Source organism: Mustela putorius, unplaced genomic scaffold (genome assembly GCF_011764305.1).
Source record: "Mustela putorius furo isolate JIRA1106 unplaced genomic scaffold, ASM1176430v1.1 tig00000179_pilon_pilon_pilon, whole genome shotgun sequence".
In the NCBI taxonomy this organism is placed as follows: Eukaryota; Metazoa; Chordata; class Mammalia; order Carnivora; family Mustelidae; genus Mustela; species Mustela putorius.
In genome coordinates, this window is record NW_025421305.1 from 15,305,969 (window position 1) to 15,324,547 (window position 18,579).

General features: G+C 42.4%; 1 protein-coding gene across 12 annotated transcripts in view; it reads left to right on the forward strand.

Annotated features, from left to right (window-relative positions):
* Positions 1-18,579, forward strand: part of DISP1 (dispatched RND transporter family member 1) — a 174,214-nt gene that overhangs the window by 105,729 nt on the left and 49,906 nt on the right. For 9 of the 12 annotated variants that reach the window (XM_045076689.1, XM_045076687.1, XM_045076686.1 and 6 more), the window contains one exon: positions 18,219-18,397. The gene's annotated coding sequence lies outside the window, so the exon portion shown is untranslated. Of the gene's footprint in view, positions 1-662; positions 725-13,437; positions 13,545-18,218; positions 18,398-18,579 lie in introns of those variants that run through there. The other 3 variants (XM_045076688.1, XM_045076682.1, XM_004781788.3) reach the window with 2 other exon arrangements.

Genomic DNA, 18,579 nt, shown 5'->3' on the forward strand with positions numbered 1-18,579 from the left:
CCTGGGATCGAGCCCCGTGTCGGGCTCTCTGCTTGGCAGGGAGCCTGCTTCCCCCTCTCTCTGCCTGCTTCTTTGCCTGCTTGTGATCTCTCTCTCCCTCTGTCAAATAAATAAATAAAATATTTAAAAACAACAACAACAACAAAAAAACATATCTGCCACAAAGGAACTGATAGCTCACATTTACTTTGCTCTATGGTAACACTGGGGAGACCATCTGGTGGCTCTCTCCTGCAGGGGGAGGAGACAGATCCTGAGGGACTGAGGTGGCCATTCCAGATGCAGGAGGTATTGGGGGCAGGTGCTGTGGCATTCTGAGGACCCTGCTGCGTCTCTCCACTTGGGACCCCTGCAATTCCCTGTGTTTCACAGGCTCTTAGTCACACGCCTTAACCACGGCCGTGGGATCCAGGGTTATAATGGCTGTTAGGGATCATAAGAAGAGAATGAAGCTGAAATCTCAGGGAGAACCACAGTGCACGGGAACTCTAATTCCCAGCCCTATGGTGACTCTTGGGGGACACGGTTTGCTCCAGTTGTGTTCCTGCTGCCAGTAAATTGGTGTAGGAACCAAGAGGACCTCTCTTTGATGACAGCATAAAACCCCCAAATTCCCCGCTGCCTTCCTAGATTCAGTGATAGATTTCGTCCTCTCCCTTCAGCTCCCTGTGTTCTCCTCAGATGGCCCGAGTTCTGCCTTGCTGCCCTTCTTCCCTGTTATTTGGTGAGTATGTCTTAAACTCACCACCTCAACTCTGTGGTCATTGTCCACTTCCCATATACCTGCACTATTTTGGTGGGGGGGAATTTGACCCCTATATTAACCAAGCTGTTCTTTCTACCCTTTTTCTCTGGGCTCATTAGACAGCAGCAGAATAAAAGCCATGAGCACTATATTCATAAGCTCTGGTAAACTTTTGTTGAACTTGTTTGGTTATTTGAGGTTTCACTAAAGAATGTGAACTAGAAAAATGGCCAAGTGATAGGGAAGCAATTTCATGTCTGAGTATTGGTGCCTATGCGGGAATGGGGGCGAGAGGAAGGCCCAGCTGCCAGAGGCAGCCACGTGATCTCAGACCACAAGACATTTGCAGGACTCTCAGCCTGTAGGAGTATATGTTAATAGCAGGAATGCTGAAAATAAAACAACAAACAAACCTATACTTAAAAAAAAAAAAATTGAGCCATACTTTAAAGTGGTAGAATAAAGTAGAAAGTGGTGATTGGAACTTAGCATGGTAAAGATTTATTTCGAAGTTGTAAAGTATTGCCCCACCGTCTCCTAAAGACTTACCTCAAACATGGTCAGAAATGAAATATAAAATTAAAATAGTCATTTAATAAAATATCAAAGAATTATGCCAAGAAATTAATGACTTAAGTTTATTTTCATGAATAAAATAATTAGCTTTCATTTATCAAACTATTAGCTTGTAGGTATCAATTTAGAGTACAGGTGTTAATCATTAAGACCCACATTATCCAGTCTGAGTTCCAAGTTCAAGGGCTTATTTGAAAAGAAAGTTGATTCACAAAATATTAAAATAACTTGAACTATATTTTTTTCTTTACTCATAAATGCTTTATTCCCCACTTTTCCTCTGCTTTTATTATTTAACCTTTCATATTAAAGAAGAAGTCTCAAGATATTAACATTAAACATTCAGTGAAAGAGCAGATGAAACCTGAAATCACAATGTTATTAGCATCTGTCTTTTGGATAACTTATAAAATTTGAGATTCATACCTCCTGTTCCTGTATAATTGGTCTCCTCCAGAGCCAAGTGGGGAGAACTTGTTTTATTCCCATATTCGTACTTGAAAGTAGGAGTACTTGATTTTTTAAGAAATGCTCTGCACAGAGCCTGGGTGAGGTCTGCTGTGTAAGTGATGCTCTTGGTTCCTCCGGCCCAGGTGTATGTAGACTTACTATGATGCCCGAGATCTAGTGAAAATTTTCAGGCTATCAAGAAACCACTTGTCCCTCTATTTGAAGTCAGTCTTGATCAAAGACGCCAGGATTTAGGTTTTCAGAAGGAACTTATTAGAAATAAAAGCTCTTTTAGGGAGACTGTGCAAATGCACAGTTGAGCTTTTCAGACAGAGCAACAGAATCCAGAAGTGAAAGTGTATTACTATACACAAACTTAGTTGCCTTTTGAAAGGTATTATACCGGGACGCCTGGGTGGTGGCTCAGTTGGTGAAGCGGCTGACTTCGGCTCAGGTCATGATCCCAGCGTCCTGGGATCGAGTCCCACATCAGGCTCCTTGCTCAGCAGGGAGCCTGCTTCTCCCTCTGCCTCTAGCCTGCCACTCTGTCTGCCTGTGCTTGCGCTCTAACAAATAAAATCTTAAAAAAAAAAAAAAAAAAGAAAGAAAGAAACTAAACAGGTTTCTTTTAGAAAAAAAAAAAAAAAGAAAGGTATTATACCAATGGAATATTAGTTTTATGCTTTGAAGTTGGGATCAGAAATTTTTTTTTTCTTGTGACCCCGTGTGTTTTGTGCTTTTTTATTAATTAAGATTCAGGTTTCTTTGGACCAGCTTGAGGGGCTTTGCTGTAGAACCGAGACGTGAGCACCAGGACTTTCTCCTTCAGTTTTCTCACCCCTGCTTCTTCCTTGCTCCCTTGAGAAGGATACACAGTTACTTGTTGCTGTGAGAATAAGCTCTGTAAATACTACCCCCTTCATAAGAGATAATGCTGAGAGATCTTGTAAAATTTAGTCTGACAAAAATGTGAGGAACTTAATGTCATAGGAGCAAAGACTGAGCATCTGATTTTTTTAAATTTTATTTTTAAGTAATCTGTACATCCAACATTGGGCTCGAACTTATGACCCCTGGATCTAGGGTCACACGCTCCAGTGACTGAATCAGCCAGATGCCCCAAGACTGAGCATCTTTCATGTCCTCTTGGCTTCAGAGAATCTGAGCTCAGCCGCAGTTATCCTGGGCAGTCTTTCTAGCCATTGTTCCAAATATAATCAGAGATTAGGAAAAGCAGTCATTCCTAAGAGTTAGGCTTCTTTGATCTAAGTAAGAAATACATTTTAGCTTTAGAGATCATTTTAGAGATTTGTGACAGTCCCACTTGTTTCTATATAGGGGTTCTAAACTTGATCCTTGGCGCTGGATTTGATTCCTTGCAAAGCCAGCAGGGTGTGGATGCCTGTTACTAAGGCATTCCACTGGCAGAAGAAGGAATAAGTGCCAAGTTGCATAATATCCCATAGGGATGGTGCGGGGGAATGTACAGTGTTTCCTTTCTGTGGCTCAGGGTGATGTTGTACTGCTGTATGAGGGAATTAATAGGTTATTAAGTTGAGGTTATTAAATAAGGGTCATACTTAGGCCTTTCTGGAGATATCCAGGGAGGCCAAGACTGTTCGGTGACCAGACACAGTAGATGCCTTAACTCAGGAATGAAGCAAATGACTCACTGGTTCCATTTCTCCAGGTTCCACCCTCCCACCCCATTTTTGTTTGTTTGTTTTTGTTTTTCTTTTCATCTTTCATTGTCCTGTGACAGGTCTTTGCAAATCTAAGTACTGGATATTACTAATGATATTGAGATGACTACCTCTTGTCTGTTTCTGTTGAAGGCAGAGGTCATGGTGGTGGTAAGCTATTGTTAGCATAACTCAAAACCCTGATACAATGACCTGCTTTATAAGTATGTCCCTTATGAAGTGAGCCCCTGCCCGGCTTCTCTGGTGGCTCTGAGCAGATGCATGGGCTTGAGGATGTGGCCAGTGGCTGCTGTTAGTTTAGCCTCCCCCTCCCCCAGACATAGCATCCTGGGTCTTCTGTGGATGCCAGCATGTAGCAGCACATGTCATGTGGCACATGTGTGATAGCCTGGGATGGGCATCGGGACACCTGGCTTGCTGTGACCACATGTCCCAGCTGCCAAGCTGGAGCTCTTACTGGTCAGTACCTATGAGGTCCATCCTGGCTAACAACCCGGAAGTCCCCCTGCCAAGGACAGTCATAGGCAGCTAGAGAGGCTTAAGCGCCTTCACCTTTGGGGTTTGTAGCGAATGTGCCAAAGATGGTTTGTTCTCGATGAGCCTTATTGTGGACTCATTGTGGAGCATGCCAGCTATGATGGGTTCTGTCCCCAGGCTTTGAGGTGGTATTTGCTGAGCTCAGTGACACGCTGCATTTAACATGTCAAGAAGCCCTTGTACCTTCCATGACCTAATCTTAGTTTCTGATGTACCCTGTTTCTAAATGTGTTCTTCCAACTAGGCCTCTGCTTTGAGTCTAGCAACACTGCCACGCTCTGATACATCAAAAGATTTCAAGGAAGCCAAAGTAGTCTAGAGTGTATCTCACTGTCTTGGGTTCTGATACGAGTACATACCCTTCTCCTTTCTTTGTTATCACCTCCTTTCTTATCTCATTAGGGGCATCTCACAGAGCTTTTTTCCATATAAACTTTCTCTGAATCAGCCAGACGTGGCACCAGTTTCATAATTTTGGACTATTTTGAACTTCTGAATCACTTATGAGTGTATTTTCCACATAGGAAATGACTCCCACTGCATTTGTGAAATAGACTCCTAAATGCTGTTTTCTGCCTCAGAGTTTGAGTAGTTTAAGGTTCTTTGCCTGCCAAAAATAATATTACCACACATTACAGAAAGGATAAATAAATGGGACCAGGAATCTCATTTACCTTCTCCTGTATGATTTCCTCTTATGTCCAAGAATGCAGCGTGTTATAGTGTCACTTAATGGGAGCCCTCGGCAGCGGCGACAGGTGTCTGTATGTGAGTGACACAGCTATTTTCCTACCAAGTTTGACTTTTGGAAAATGAACTTGCCTGTATTTTTATTTCATGACATACAAAAAGTAAGTGTAACTTTCTCCATAAATATTAGAAGTCTGGCTTATAATCAAGTATTTCAATTTATTGGTCGTAATCCTGCTCTTAATCTACACATACCACATTCATTTAGATTTATTTAGATTTATTTGGTAGCAGTGCAGCTGAAATCCTTAAAATATATTCCAGTTAGATTCAGAGTTAAGACAGTGGTCTTCATTTGAGGAGTATATGTCATACCAGGAGCATCAACTGTGAAAATAAAGTATCTTCCTTTGAAATCTTACATTGCAAACCAAAAATATTTTGGAAGCTTTCCAGAGCCCATGGGTGCATTATGCTTTGCCTTTAAATCATCATGCATGACAAGATTATATTCTTAGCTGATCTACAGTCTAGTTATTTTGTTATGACTGATATGTTCCAGCTTGTTTTTGATGTGAAACTATCAACTCTGGGCTTCCTCCCTTCCTCTAAAACATAACACATTCCGTATGCCTTCAGTGGGATGAGGTGTTCCTGCTGCTAAGTCCGCTGCTCACGCAAAGTCAGAATGTTTACCAGAATTCTTGAAACCCAAACCAAACTAACTGACTGAGTTGGTTTTCACATTTAAAAAGGTTTCTTTACTCTTGATTAGGCCAAGGAGGGCTCAAATTTTCGTCCATTTTAGTATTGCGTGTTCAGATTTTTTTCTCCATAGGAAAATAGAAAACTACCTTTTCTCTGAAAAGTCACTAAGAACCTTATTGCGTTGTGCTTTAAAATATGTGTGCCCACTTCTGATCTTCAGGAAAATTTCTAGAAGTTTATAGATTAATGAGTAAATTTCATTTGTGATGACTAAAATGCTTTCTGGATTATTGATAAAATGTGCAGAGTTTCCTGGTGTTGAATCAAATCAAGCAAAGGATGTAATGAATAAAAACGAAGACTTCCCAGATCTCCTTGTTTCCAGGACACTTATCATTCATGCCAGCAAAGACCAACTGGCAGTTAGAAAGAAAGTTAAATTATGGCTCACTGTGAAAGAAAGCTTTTATTTGTGTTCATTGTTTAATAATATTTATGCCAGTGCCAAGGAAAACCCTACCTTAGAAACAAAATAAAAATAAGCTTTAAAACTTCCCAAGAATAAGCTTGCATATTTGCTGCTGGAGTGACCTCCACTGGTTTGGATAAAAGCATGTAAAGCCAATCATGATATTTCTTATGATTCAACAGCAATTTACTCCAAATTTATAAGCCAACAATAGTTAAACATATTGTAGTCATACTTAAAATATATTGAATCTTGGCTGTTTCTTTCCCATAATCACAATGGAAGTGGTCCTTGGCGCTCATAGAAATCAGCTGGAAAAAAAAAGATTTTGTATACTGAGTTTTATTTTGCATTTCAAAACCACATTTATTCTGTTTAACAAAGTATTGTAATAACATACCGAAGTTAAGAGTACAATGGTAGCAAATTGTAAAACATCTTTCTATCCAATACATAATTGTCAGGTACTTGTCACATGATAGATCTTCCTGAGGGGTATAAAAATGATGGTGCTAGATTTTGTGGGGTTAAGTGTAGATGAAGGGGGTGAAAGAGGTATAAAAATGAGCAAGATACAGGCTCATGGGTGGTTCAGTTGGTTAAGTGTCTGACCCCTGGTTTCAGCTCAGGTCAGGATGTCAGGGTTGTGGGATCGAGCCCACGTGGGGCTTTGCATTTGGTGTGGGGTCTGCTTGTCCCTCTCCCTCTGCTCCTCCTCTCTTTCTCTATGGAATAAATACAATCCTTTTTTAAAATGACCATGATAAAGAACTAAGGTGTACATGCCATAAAAGAGATTCAGGGAGAAGGACTGGAGGACTCCCAGCTGGGTGGCCTGGGAAGTCTTTGTGGCAGGACGTTACCCGTCCTGTGTTGTGAAGAATGGATGAGATTTGGCCACAGGAAGGGTGAGCAGAGACCACCGTTGGTGAGGGAGAGTGATTAGCGCCGCAACGCCATGTGTATGCATGTGTGTGTGTGTAGCCCATTCTGTTTGGCAAGAGCACTGCATGAGAAGGGCCATAACCAAAGGGTCTCATGTGCTGGCCAGGGACTTGAAACTTGACCTTGCACTCCTGGAGCAGCGGCTTGTGTTTCCTGGACTGGGCATAGTGTACCCAAATTTGCCTGTTCCAATGGAGACTCTGGAACCTCTTGGTTGCCTGAATGAGGGAGAGTACGGCTGCAGCTGCAGCAGCGGTTTGAGGGCAGACTGGGCAGTCTGGGAAGCCGAGGAGGGGCGTGCCCGCCAGCGGCTCCAGCAGGGAGGACAGTAGAGTGCAGCGCCCGCAGGCAGCCGGGAGGGGGTCAGGATGCCACACAGGCAGGCGTTCAGTAAATATGTATTTCAGTTAGAGTTCGGGCTTCAGTGAGTGAGAGGATAAATAAACACAGGAACATCAAGAGGCTGTCTGAGGATGACGTGGTAATTATACAGTAGTCCGTCTGTCCATACCCTGTCTCCACCCCCCGCCTCAGAGCTTTTCTGGGTTTGGCTTTCCATGGGTTCAGTTCCCCGCGGTCAGCCACAGTCTGGAGGCAGATGACCCTCCTGCTGATGTGTGACCTGAGGCTTAGGGGCAGCCAGTGCCGTGTTGCATGCCTGTGCCCTTCATCCCATATGTCATCTCCATCACAGGAAGATGATGTTCAGAGGGAGAAGCCACGTTCACGCGCTGTTATTACCGTGTTGTGTTGTGACGGCTATGTTTTATCCTGAGTTACTGTCATTCATCCCACCTGCACCTCGTTTATACAGGAAGCTCCATCCTGAGCGTGTCTGTGTGGGAAAGGTCACGCAGGGGCCCATCCTGTCTGCCGTTCCACATGCCCATGGGGGTCTTGCACACGTCCCCATGGATTGGGGGGATGACGGTATTTTTCGATTACTGAGTTTGAGCTGCTTCCACAGCTCTTGAAATGTCCTGAGATAGCAAGAGCTGCAGAAATGGAACTTAGAAAAGAAGTTCAGGGACTTCTGGGGGGCTCAGTTGGGTAAGCATCTGTCTGCCTTCAGCTCAGGTCATGATCTTAGGGTCCAAGGATCGAGTCCCCGCATCAGGCTTCCTGCTCAGCAGGGAGCCTCCTTCTCCCTCTGCCTGTAGCTCTGCCCCTGGACATGCTCTCTCCCTCAAATAAATAAAGTCTTTATTTAAAAAAGAAAAGGCAGGGGAAGAAGTTGAATGTGATAACACAGGCAGGAGACAGCTGACAAGAGTCTGGGGTGTCACTAAGATTTAGAATAAGAGAATTACACGCATCCTCCAGGAAAAGGGAATTGAGGTCCTGCATGCAGAGGACATGAGAACAGCAGAGACTGAGCAAGGAGAAGAGAGTCTTGCCAGGGGCATTATGAGATGAAGAAATTTAATAAAAAGAAAGTGAGTATTGAGAAAGGACTGTTGCTTTTCATTTCTGAAGGAAGAGTTTGGTCAGATGGTGGGTAGGACTAAGAAGGGGTGAGAGGGACTGTCTGACAAGAAGAGAACGCTGGACCTGCTAAAATTCCAGTTTCGTGGCATTTTAATTTAAGTGTAAATTGTCACATGTGGCTTGTGGCTCCCTTACTGGATGGCAGAGATATAGGGGGTAAGTAGTTAATTTCAGAAAGTGGACCAGACGTGGAGAAGGACTGCCTGAAAAAGTTTAAGGGAGAGATGATAACATTTGAAGGAACCCATGGCCAAATAGTCTCATTCTTTTCCATGAAAGACGTAGCACTGTTTGTGGAGAGGGCAAAGGGAGGGAGCATGGGAAAGATTTTTAGCTGGCCCTGTGGGATTTCAGAGAAGAAGGGTGGGTGGTGAGTCTCAGCGGCATAGGCTGCTTTAAATGGTCTGCTTCAACATGGACCCAGCATCTTTAAGTAAAGTAATTAAAATACACCAATCAGTGACTTGGTTAATAATATAAATAAGACTTTGCAGGTTTATGAGTTGAAGAGTTTGGGTCTTTGGTTTCTGTAGCACCGTAACTAATTTAAGGGGTTTCTTGAGGTAATGTATGGATCAACAACTCTAGCCTGCTGAGAGGTGAGAGCCTGCTCCAGGGAAGGTCTCTGCTTCCCCGTCTGGTGGCTTTTCAGTAGTGTTGACAAACCTGGGAGAAAACCAGAGGAGCAGGAGATGCAGTGGAGGGGATGCCGCCAAAAGGCCTGTGTGAGGGTAGTGAAGTGAGTGGGTGCCAACCCCAGACTGCAGGGAGGAGCTGGGAGGGGGTGTGGCGAGGGCCAGTGGCTGGAGCATGTGGCCAGGATGAGGAGCAGATCTTGGGTTGTCAGACTGGAAGGTGCATGGTCACAAAGCGTGCGTCTGTCAGAGTTGATTTCGGTTGCAGGCTGTTCAACACGAAATGGGATTTTAAAGGAAGATGTTAACATGAAGGAATCCAAGTGTCTAGTGAGAGGAGTCTACAAGGTGGATGTCTTGGTTTTGCTCCAAACTCACTACCTCGGCTTCGAATGTGTAGATGTGAAGAGTAAACTTGGGACTCCTTTTATGCGTTTGCACTAATGCCCAGAATCATAAAAACTCAGAGCTGGGAGGGATCCGGAGGCCATCTTGTGCAATGTGTGGCTTCTGAAGACTGGGGGGTGTGATATTAGAAGGTCACTGGGCTGGCTGGGGGCACTGACCCCCAGTTGTGGCCAGGACAGGGCAGCCGCATGCTCTGAACTCTAGTCCTCAGTGTCCCCAACAATGTGCAGAGACATTAAAGTATGATGTGGAGTATTACCTCCAGAACGTTCCTATGATCCCCTTCTCTGGACGTGTCCTTTAGGAGGACCATGCTGACCCAGTGCTTCACTGCATCATATGTGCTGTGTGGCATACAAGGACATTATCGGATGGGAGCGTTAGTAAATACAGCAAAACCTGGAGCGATGTTTTGGACTGTGTTCCAGTGTGAAAGAGTTTGTCAGTCAGCAGACCCATCTACCCTTCTCCGAGGGCCCCATGCTTTCCCCCCCTGCCGGCTCCTGTCTCTGTCCTATCTCCCACCCAACATCTGTCTAGTCTTGGAGGGAGAAAGATCCCTTGATAATGGGACCTCAGAGAAAACAATATTGTTTTCAGAGAACAGGAGAGCTTTTTAAATTTACTAGCACTTCACTTTTTACTCTTAATAGTATATTGAGAAACATACAGAAGCCCTTGGAAGTAATCCTGATGGTTATTTGTGAAATAGTAATGTAGTGCATGTGACCATGCCAGAGGGGTACTTTAAATGGTCTGCTTCAACATGGACCCAGCATCTTTAAGTAAAGTAATTAAAATACACCAATCAGTGACTTGGTTAATAATATAAATAAGACTTTGCAGGTTTATGAGTTGAAGAGTTTGGGTCTTTGGTTTCTGTAGCACCGTAACTAATTTAAGGGGTTTCTTGAGGTAATGTATGGATCAACAACTCTAGAACCTTTGTTTGCATCTCTTGCAACAACAAGCATGATGCTATGGGATTAGCTGCTTTAATAAACTGAGCCAAAGTCCTCTTCAGACCATCAAAGAATGCTAAAATACCTTCACATTCATTGTAGTTCTTCCCCCTTTTTTGGAGATTTTTTGGTCTTAAACAACATTTGGCATCCATATGACATGGAATTCAAACACTCTGTGGTTTCAGAGACTGAATGTTTTAATGTATTTACTTGAGTAAATGCTTCTCTTCTTCCATCTTTGTCTTTTTCCCCAGGATTGTTTCTTCTATGTATAAATTCAGAGGATATAGGAGAAAGGTTACCTTCCTACCCTGGAGGAGCTCATACAATGTCTTTATTTTTTCGATGTTTGCAATTATGTTATTTTTAGTTGAAGTGTAATTGACATGCAGTATTGTATTACTTTGGGGCTTAAAACAGGGACGTTCATATGCTGGTTCTCAGATTGTGGACTCAGATCAGCAGGGTCTGCATTACCTAATCAGACAGAATGTGGGCTCAGATCAGCAGGGTCTGCATTACCTGATCAGAGCCCTGGGAGGTTGGGATGCAGCAGTCTACCTTCTCCTAGCCTTCCTGGACGTTCGGACACACACTCAAGTTGGAGGGCCTCTGAGCTAAAGGCTGGAACTTTATACTTATTTTTTTTTGTTGTTGAGATAAAATCGTATTCCAGAAATTCACAGGGTCATGCACCATCACCTCTGTTGAATTCCAGAACATTTTTATCACCCAAAAAGAACTTGCCTCCCCCATAGCAGTTACTCCCTGAGTCCCAACCCACTCCCACCCCAGCCCCTGGCAACCACTCACCTGCTTTCTGTCTCTATGGATATGAATTTTCTAGATGTTTCCTATAAATGCAACCATGCAGTGTATGACCTTTCATGTCTGGGCTTTCACTTAACGTCCTGTTTCCCAGGTTTGTCTATGTTGTCACGTGTGCCCTTCATCCTTCTGGCTGAATAATGTCCCATCGTGTGTGTGTATAGCTTTTGTTTGTCCATGTGTCATTGACGCAAATTTGAGTTGCTTTCTTGCTGTTATGATTACAGTGCTGTTGTGAACACCCAGGTGTTCGTATGAACCAGGGTTTTCACTCCTCTTGTTGCTTGCGGTGTTTCTATTCCTTACGGTCGCCGCTGACACCAAATCAGGGAAATGCATGATTAGGTGCCTTTGAGCCTTGCTTCCATTTTGGATGATCAGTCAGTACATGACCTTGTTTTGTGTGTGTTTCTGTGGAGAGACACATTATCTAACATATTGTTGGTTTGGGGACATCAGGTTCATGGCCAGCAGTGGTATAACTCATGCTTGAAGAAATCATACCTAACAAACACATCACACCTTCATGAGCTTATGAACAACAGACAGGCTGCTCACTGCTCTTTGAGGCCAGTTTAAACAGTGAAATTGCCAATGAAAAGCACAGAAATGTGAAAAAAACATGGCACTAAAGAACACGGTTGTTTATTGCCTGTGAGCTAAAACAAGACAGGGTGTCACTGTGTTCACTGTCACATGGGAGCATGTGTGTTGGAGGACTCGAATTTTTCACTATGTGTGTGCGCATGTCAGAAGTAATGTGAAACCCGGGCCAGGATGATTTGGGGTTAGGAGCAAACTGGAGCTAGTATGCAAACTTGCAAATAGGGAATCCACAAACACTGTACTAGGCGTGGTGCTTTTGTCCTACCCTGACAGTAACTGTTTCATTTGTTTAGGGAACTCCAGACCTGCTTCCTTCCCTCCCTTCCGCCCTCCGTCCCTCCTTCTTCCCTCTTCCCTCCTTTCCCCTTCCTCCCTCCCTCCCTCCCTATCTCCTTCCTTCCTCCTCTCTCCTTACCCCCTCCTTCCTTCTCCCCCACCTTTTCTTCCCTCCTTCCTTCCTCCCTCCTCCCTCCCTTCTTTCCTGTTATGGCCATCTTAGTGGTTGCCGCTGGTATGGATATGCTTTTATTTTGCATTTCCTTAATTATTAGTGATGTCGAACAACTTTTCATGTGCATATTAGCCATTCATACTTTTTTTTTGAAAAAATGTCTATTCTAAAACTTTGACCATTAGATTGTATTACTTGTCTTTTTATTGTTGTGTTTTCTATAATGTGGATACTAGCCTCTAAGATACATGATTTGCAGATATCTCCTCTTCTGTGAGTTGTCTTCACTTTCTTGATAATGTTGTTTGATGTATAAAATTTCTTTATTTTAACAAAGTTCAGTATTACCTATTTTTTCTTTGATTACATGTGCTTTTGATGTTAATTTCTTTAATTTTGAAAGTGCTGTCTTTATATAATTAATCAATATTGCCTGTTACATTTTTTTATTAGATCATGAAGAATTAGATTTCATGGTTTCAGTAAATGATTACTTATTTGCCAGTGGCTGTAAATGGAAAGTATTTATTTGCTGATATCAGATATTTACAAGATTTTTACATTGTGAATTTAAAATAATGACATCATCAGGGTCACACGTCTATAAAAAGTAGTGTCAAAGTCACTTAACAAACTGCTGTTTTGCTTAGGAAAATTGAAAGGAAACACTTATCACTGCTTTAAATAATACTTTCCTCTTTAATAAAGAAGACTGCCTCTTAAAAACTCTGAACTTTCTGCCCTTAAAGTAGAGTGTCAAGAGCCATTCATGAAAAAAAACATAAGAATCCCGGAACTTGGAAATAAACACAGTTGGTGTTTATTTATGTTAGTTTAAATGTAGTAGCCCTATGTGTCAGAAAACTGAATCCATAACACTTAAGTTAGCCTAAGCAAGCAAATAATATCAGCTAACATGGCTTTAATCTACTAAGTAACTTTAAATCCAAAAGATCAAAGCAAGTTATAAGTAAAAACAGTCCTTGTTGCTGTTTCCTTGGTCGAAGCAGGAAAAGGCTAGAAATTATATGTCACCTTCATATCCTGGCTGGCTGACCTTGTGCTCAGATCCAGCCTCTGTGTGCCAGCTGTTCCCTGTTGCCCAGACCCTGCCCCTGGGGCAGGGGGGTGGGGGTGGGGGTGGGGGGCGGGGTGAGAGAAGGCGCTCCTGTCCTATAGGAGCTCAGACACTGAGAGTCCCAACCCCTCACACTTGAAATTCAAAGCCCTCTGCCTGTGCTCACCCTCAGTCCGCCCGCCTCTCCTGAAGCTCTTGCTGTTGGGGTCCCTTGGTCCCTCGAAGAGTAGCCCCAGCCAGGCTCTGTTCTTTACACGCGAAGGTAATACATTTACTCATGCTTCTGTATGTGTGCATTTGTTGTTTTGAGAATCTATTTAAAAATGGAACTTTGTCCTCTTCTTCAAGGATCAAATTTTAATTTCAACTCATAGGGTTTTTTCTTGGTATGAACTTTGAATGGCATCTTAATAACACACTAAAAATCTTATGAAGGTTATTTGAATTTTGATCTGCCACAGTAAGGTAAGGTCAGCCATTTTTGGGGTTTATTAAAATGTGCAGATTTAAACTAGTTTCTGTTCTTTCATGCTTTAGGGTCGTCTTTAGCCTCTTCTAAATGAGAGGATCTTGAAAATATGCTCTTCTCTCGTTGCTAGCTGGTAGAAAATTAGGTTTAGAACCCTAGGAATTACTTTACTCACTCGTGTGAATTAAATATGGTAAAAAGATGAGAAAATATTAGAATCTTCCAAGCTATATGGATAGAAGTCTGACACAGATTTCTATCTCAGAGCTAAGCGTCCACAGCAAGCGTAAGTCGTGGCGACGCTTGTCTTAAATACACAGGCTGTGTGCAACCTCAGGCTGTGTTTGAGTTGATGACATGTTTCATGCATTATAATTGGATTTACCACTCAGAGTGGAAGTCGGAATACATGGGCCAAGTTCATATGTTTTCTTTCTTATTGAATACATTTGACATTTACCATTGTGTAAATTGTAGGCATGGGTGTATTGATTTAGTACATTTATGTATTATACCAATGAACCCTGTGGTAGTGATATTTAGCACCGCTCTCCTGTTACATGGTTACCCTTTCTGTCCAGTGTTGGGGTTAGTGAAGTTTTAGTGTCTTAGCAGGTTTGATGGTGGTAGTTCAGTGTTGCTGTGTGGATTCTTTACCCTGCATGAGTTTTCTGACTGGTTTACTGCCCGTTGCAAGTCTGTACCTTAAAGGGCATCCTTCTTATCCCTGCTGTGTTCACTTCTGCTTAAAATAGAATGGACAATTTCTATGCCATTGGCAGGAAAATTAAGACTAGTATAATTTGTGCAATATTTGTCCAAGAGCCAAATGTGAATTTTAAAGAAATTAAGCAGATTAAAAGCGTTGTCAAAACTGAGGTATTTCATGCCAATCATTGATTGTATATGAGTTTCTTCGGTGATAATGCAAGAAATTGAGAGCACAGTTAATAATTTGGTAAAATTTTGTCTAACAGGTATTCCTGTTCAAAGAAAAAGAATGAATATATCCTTTTTACCCACACGAAGGTTGTTTTCAATCATAGTATTTATAATTAAGAAAACTCTAGTTCCCTTTGAAGCCTCAGGAGTCACTAAGATATGTAAATAAATGCCAAACTAATACGTATTTTACTTGTGGACAGTGGATTTACTGCCCCGTGTGGTTTTAATGTCTGCTGACACATTTCTACTCTTAAAATGCTAAAATAAATAATCTTTTTGCATTATGTCATTTATTTTTACACTTTTGTTTCTAATTAATCTACCTGCTTTCATTGCCAAACTTGAACATTGGAATACTCTATTAGATTACATCTCATTTGTAACTTCTTGTTTCAGTGTACACAAGTAAGACAGAGTTTTTTCATATATCTTCCATACTTCATCTAGTTTCCATCTTAGATGTGAACTGGAAGATTGTGAGCAGGAGCTGCTTGCACTGATTATGAAAAATGTGGAAGTGTCTGAAATGGGTGACCTATGAAACAGCTTAGAAAACACATGTAAACCTCACCTCATCTAGAAAATACTGTGTATCCTCAGACCGATTCATCCCACCTTTTTAACTTGAACCCATTGTCTGTAGTTTATACTGAACCAGTCAGCCCTTGTTGGCATCTGTGGGGGAGCCACTTGCCAGTGGGTCACACATGCTGGTCCTGTGCCTTTTGCAGGCTTGGTGGGAGCAGGGTGCATACCTCACCCATAACCCAGAGCACAGCCGGCAGCCTTGCCACACTGCCTCTGTGAACACACCTAGTCTTTAAAATGGCAAGTTCTGATCACACCCTAACACAGGAAGTACACATGGGTGTTTAGGACAAGACGGGCAAGGTGCCTAGCCTGTTCTTCTTGGGAAAAATACAAAACAAAGTAAATTGAGTAAAACTCAGGAAGCAGGTTCATACCCTGCAGGTGCACATCACAGATTCCAAGAGAATCATTCTCAGTGAACACAGTAGCTGCTCAGTAAATGCTTGCTAAAGAAAGACCTTCACCTATTTCACTGAAAAACATGAGTTGGTTCCCTTTGTAGGCAAATGAGGATCCCGCATAGCCAGTCACTGTGATTTCAGTCCATCTGCTGCCTCCAGGAGAACAGGTCAAGCTCACAACCGTTCATGGTAATAATGTCAATAAAGACAAACAGCTTTATGAATGTCACACCCAGGTTCTCACACACAGGGAAGTTACTGATCCAATGCAAGGAAGAATAAAAGTCTTTATGAATTTGATGTTTCCCTAAGCTGCAGGTGAATTTCAGAATTCTTTAAGTAAAAGGGCATTTTTAACTATGTCTCAAACTAGTACCTGGAGGGACTGCTCAATTGCTCAGTGGAATGAAGGAGGTCCTTGCGACGCTGTTTCCTGGACTCTGGAGAAAGAACCCCTTTGGGGCGCTGCTCTAGGAAATCGGATTTGCTACTGCTCAGACTTCACAGAACAGCAGGGCGTGGGAGCCTGCCATCAGACCCGTTAGCATTTGTGGGGAAAGCTTAGATGATTCCAAGAGCGGTGTTAAAAAACAACAGTTACCATCTAAACCAAACAGCCCGGAGTCCTTCATGGTGATTGATCTCAGTTTCTGTGTCGGGGAGGACATCTGAAAAATTCTCTCACATTCTTTTGCCTCACAATATGTAGGAGTAGAATGTTCTTGATTTGATTTATCTCAGTGACGTGTTTTTCCTTTGAGCTCGCTGCTCAGTTTTGAGTTTCTGAGATGTGTGAAGTATTAACATTCCTGGTGTCTTCGAGCTTACTTGTGGTCTGTTCACCATGTCAGTTAAGCTCCGTAATAGGATCCTGTTTCTGCTGGGGAAGAGCTGCAGTTTCCCAGAGAGCTCGCCAGATTGCGAGGTTGCCTGTTGTGTGTTTTCACTTGAGGCAGTATTTTCAGATGCAATCTTATGGCCTACACATTGGCCTGACCTATCACAGAGGGGAGTTGCTGCTTACGGACAGAGCATCTTTTAATTCTTACTTGTCAGGATGTGAGGTGAGATGCAGGCCTGGTGTCTGAAGCTCTCTGGTCTAAGCATTGGAACATTTAAGATACTTAAAATACAATCACACGTCTTTTTCTTTCTTTTCCTTTTTTTTTTTTTTTGGCACAAAATTTTAGAGAACATGCTCTTTTAATATGAGGGCTTGGGGGGGCATTTGGGGGGCTCAGTCGTTAAGCATCTACCTTCAGCTCAGGTCATGGTCCCAGGATGCTGGGATGGAGTCCTGCATCGGGCTCCCTGCTCACCGGGAAGCCTGCTTCTCCCTCTCCCACTCCCCCTGCCTGTGTTCTCTCTCTCCCAGTGTCTCTCTCTGTCAAATAAATAAATAAAATCTTAAAAAAAAATACAAGGGCTTAGGACTTCATTTTGAAGACTAACAAGGGGTTGGGGACATACTTTTTCTTGAGGGTTAAATAAACTCGTTAGTCAAATAGGCTGTATCCTAAACTTCAATCTCAAATAACCTGTGGGTCTGAGGCCTCGCTACATCATGTTTTTACCTTTTCACAACACTGATGCGTGTGAATTCCTCACTGTTGTCTCTCAGACTGTGTGACAAAGGCTTTCTCCTTAGCGTGCCCTCATCCCCACTTTCAGAACTTCAGAAGGACTCTTTACTGTTACAGAAGAGAAGTTAAGATCATCTAAATGCTCCAAAGCACGTCTGACATGGAGTACCAGTTCCAAATTTCTTTGAGTAGAGAGCAGCATTCTGCATTTGAAGCAATATTTTTTGCATGTTGAATATTTTGAGTGTCAGTTGCTTGCTCTATGACTTGGTCAGCATTAATTAATAAGAAGCATAAATCAGTGATTCTCAACCCTAGCCACACATGGGAATCATCTGAGGAGCTTTTAAAAAATACTAATGACCACAGTCCATTCCAGTATGAATTCAGTTAGAACCTCTGGGGTCAAGGCCCTGGGTCTGCAATTTTTTTTTTTTTTTAATATTACTAAAGTGATTTTAAAGTGCAGAAAGGGTTGAGAGTATTCTAAGAGACTCGTACCTTTGTAAACATTTGTTGTATGTGTTACGTTCCCTTCAAGACTTGTGGCCAAGTCTAGACACTGGTCGTGGCTGGCTCTAGGAAGGCTTTCCAGAACTTCTGTGAAAGACCTTTGATTGATACTAATAACGAGAGAAAACACCTCTGGTTTTATTTTATATAGTCTTAGTTTTACCCATGAGCTCATGTGAAACTGAAACTCAGAGACACAAGAAGCCTTTCTTTTTGAAGGCCATAGATGTATGGAGACGTTGTGCCTGCCGTGCATACTGATAATTTCTGTGGATGAACTTGGAAAAGGGAACTCTGAAAACTGTCATCACCGCAGTGCAGCGATGGGCCTCCTGAAATAGGAATTTCAGGAGACATGTGTTCATCAAGAAGATATTCTTGGCTGTCATTATCCCATGTAAAATATAAGCTTTATTTTACATTTCTCTTCCTAGGAAGACCTGTTGTCAAAGGCACCTTGGACATAAAACACACAAGAAAACAGAGATTGGCATTTCTGCAGCTGAGAAAGACCCGGCATCTTCCTGCATGGGTCTCTGCTCAGACGACTAGATTCTCAACTGGTGACAGGACTGCTTCCCAGACTCCGGGTTTTCAGATTTGCAGTGACACTGTAAGTAAGATCTGCCTAAGGTTATTTAACTTTTATAATTTTTAGTTGTTAATCTGGGAGGGAAAATTTGTCAGACTATTTTTTTCCCATATCATGAAGCTGTTTGTAAATACCGGGAACAGTTGTTGTAATGATGAAACATTTTTTACGGTTTATGATGTCTTTATCGGTATCAACTGTTA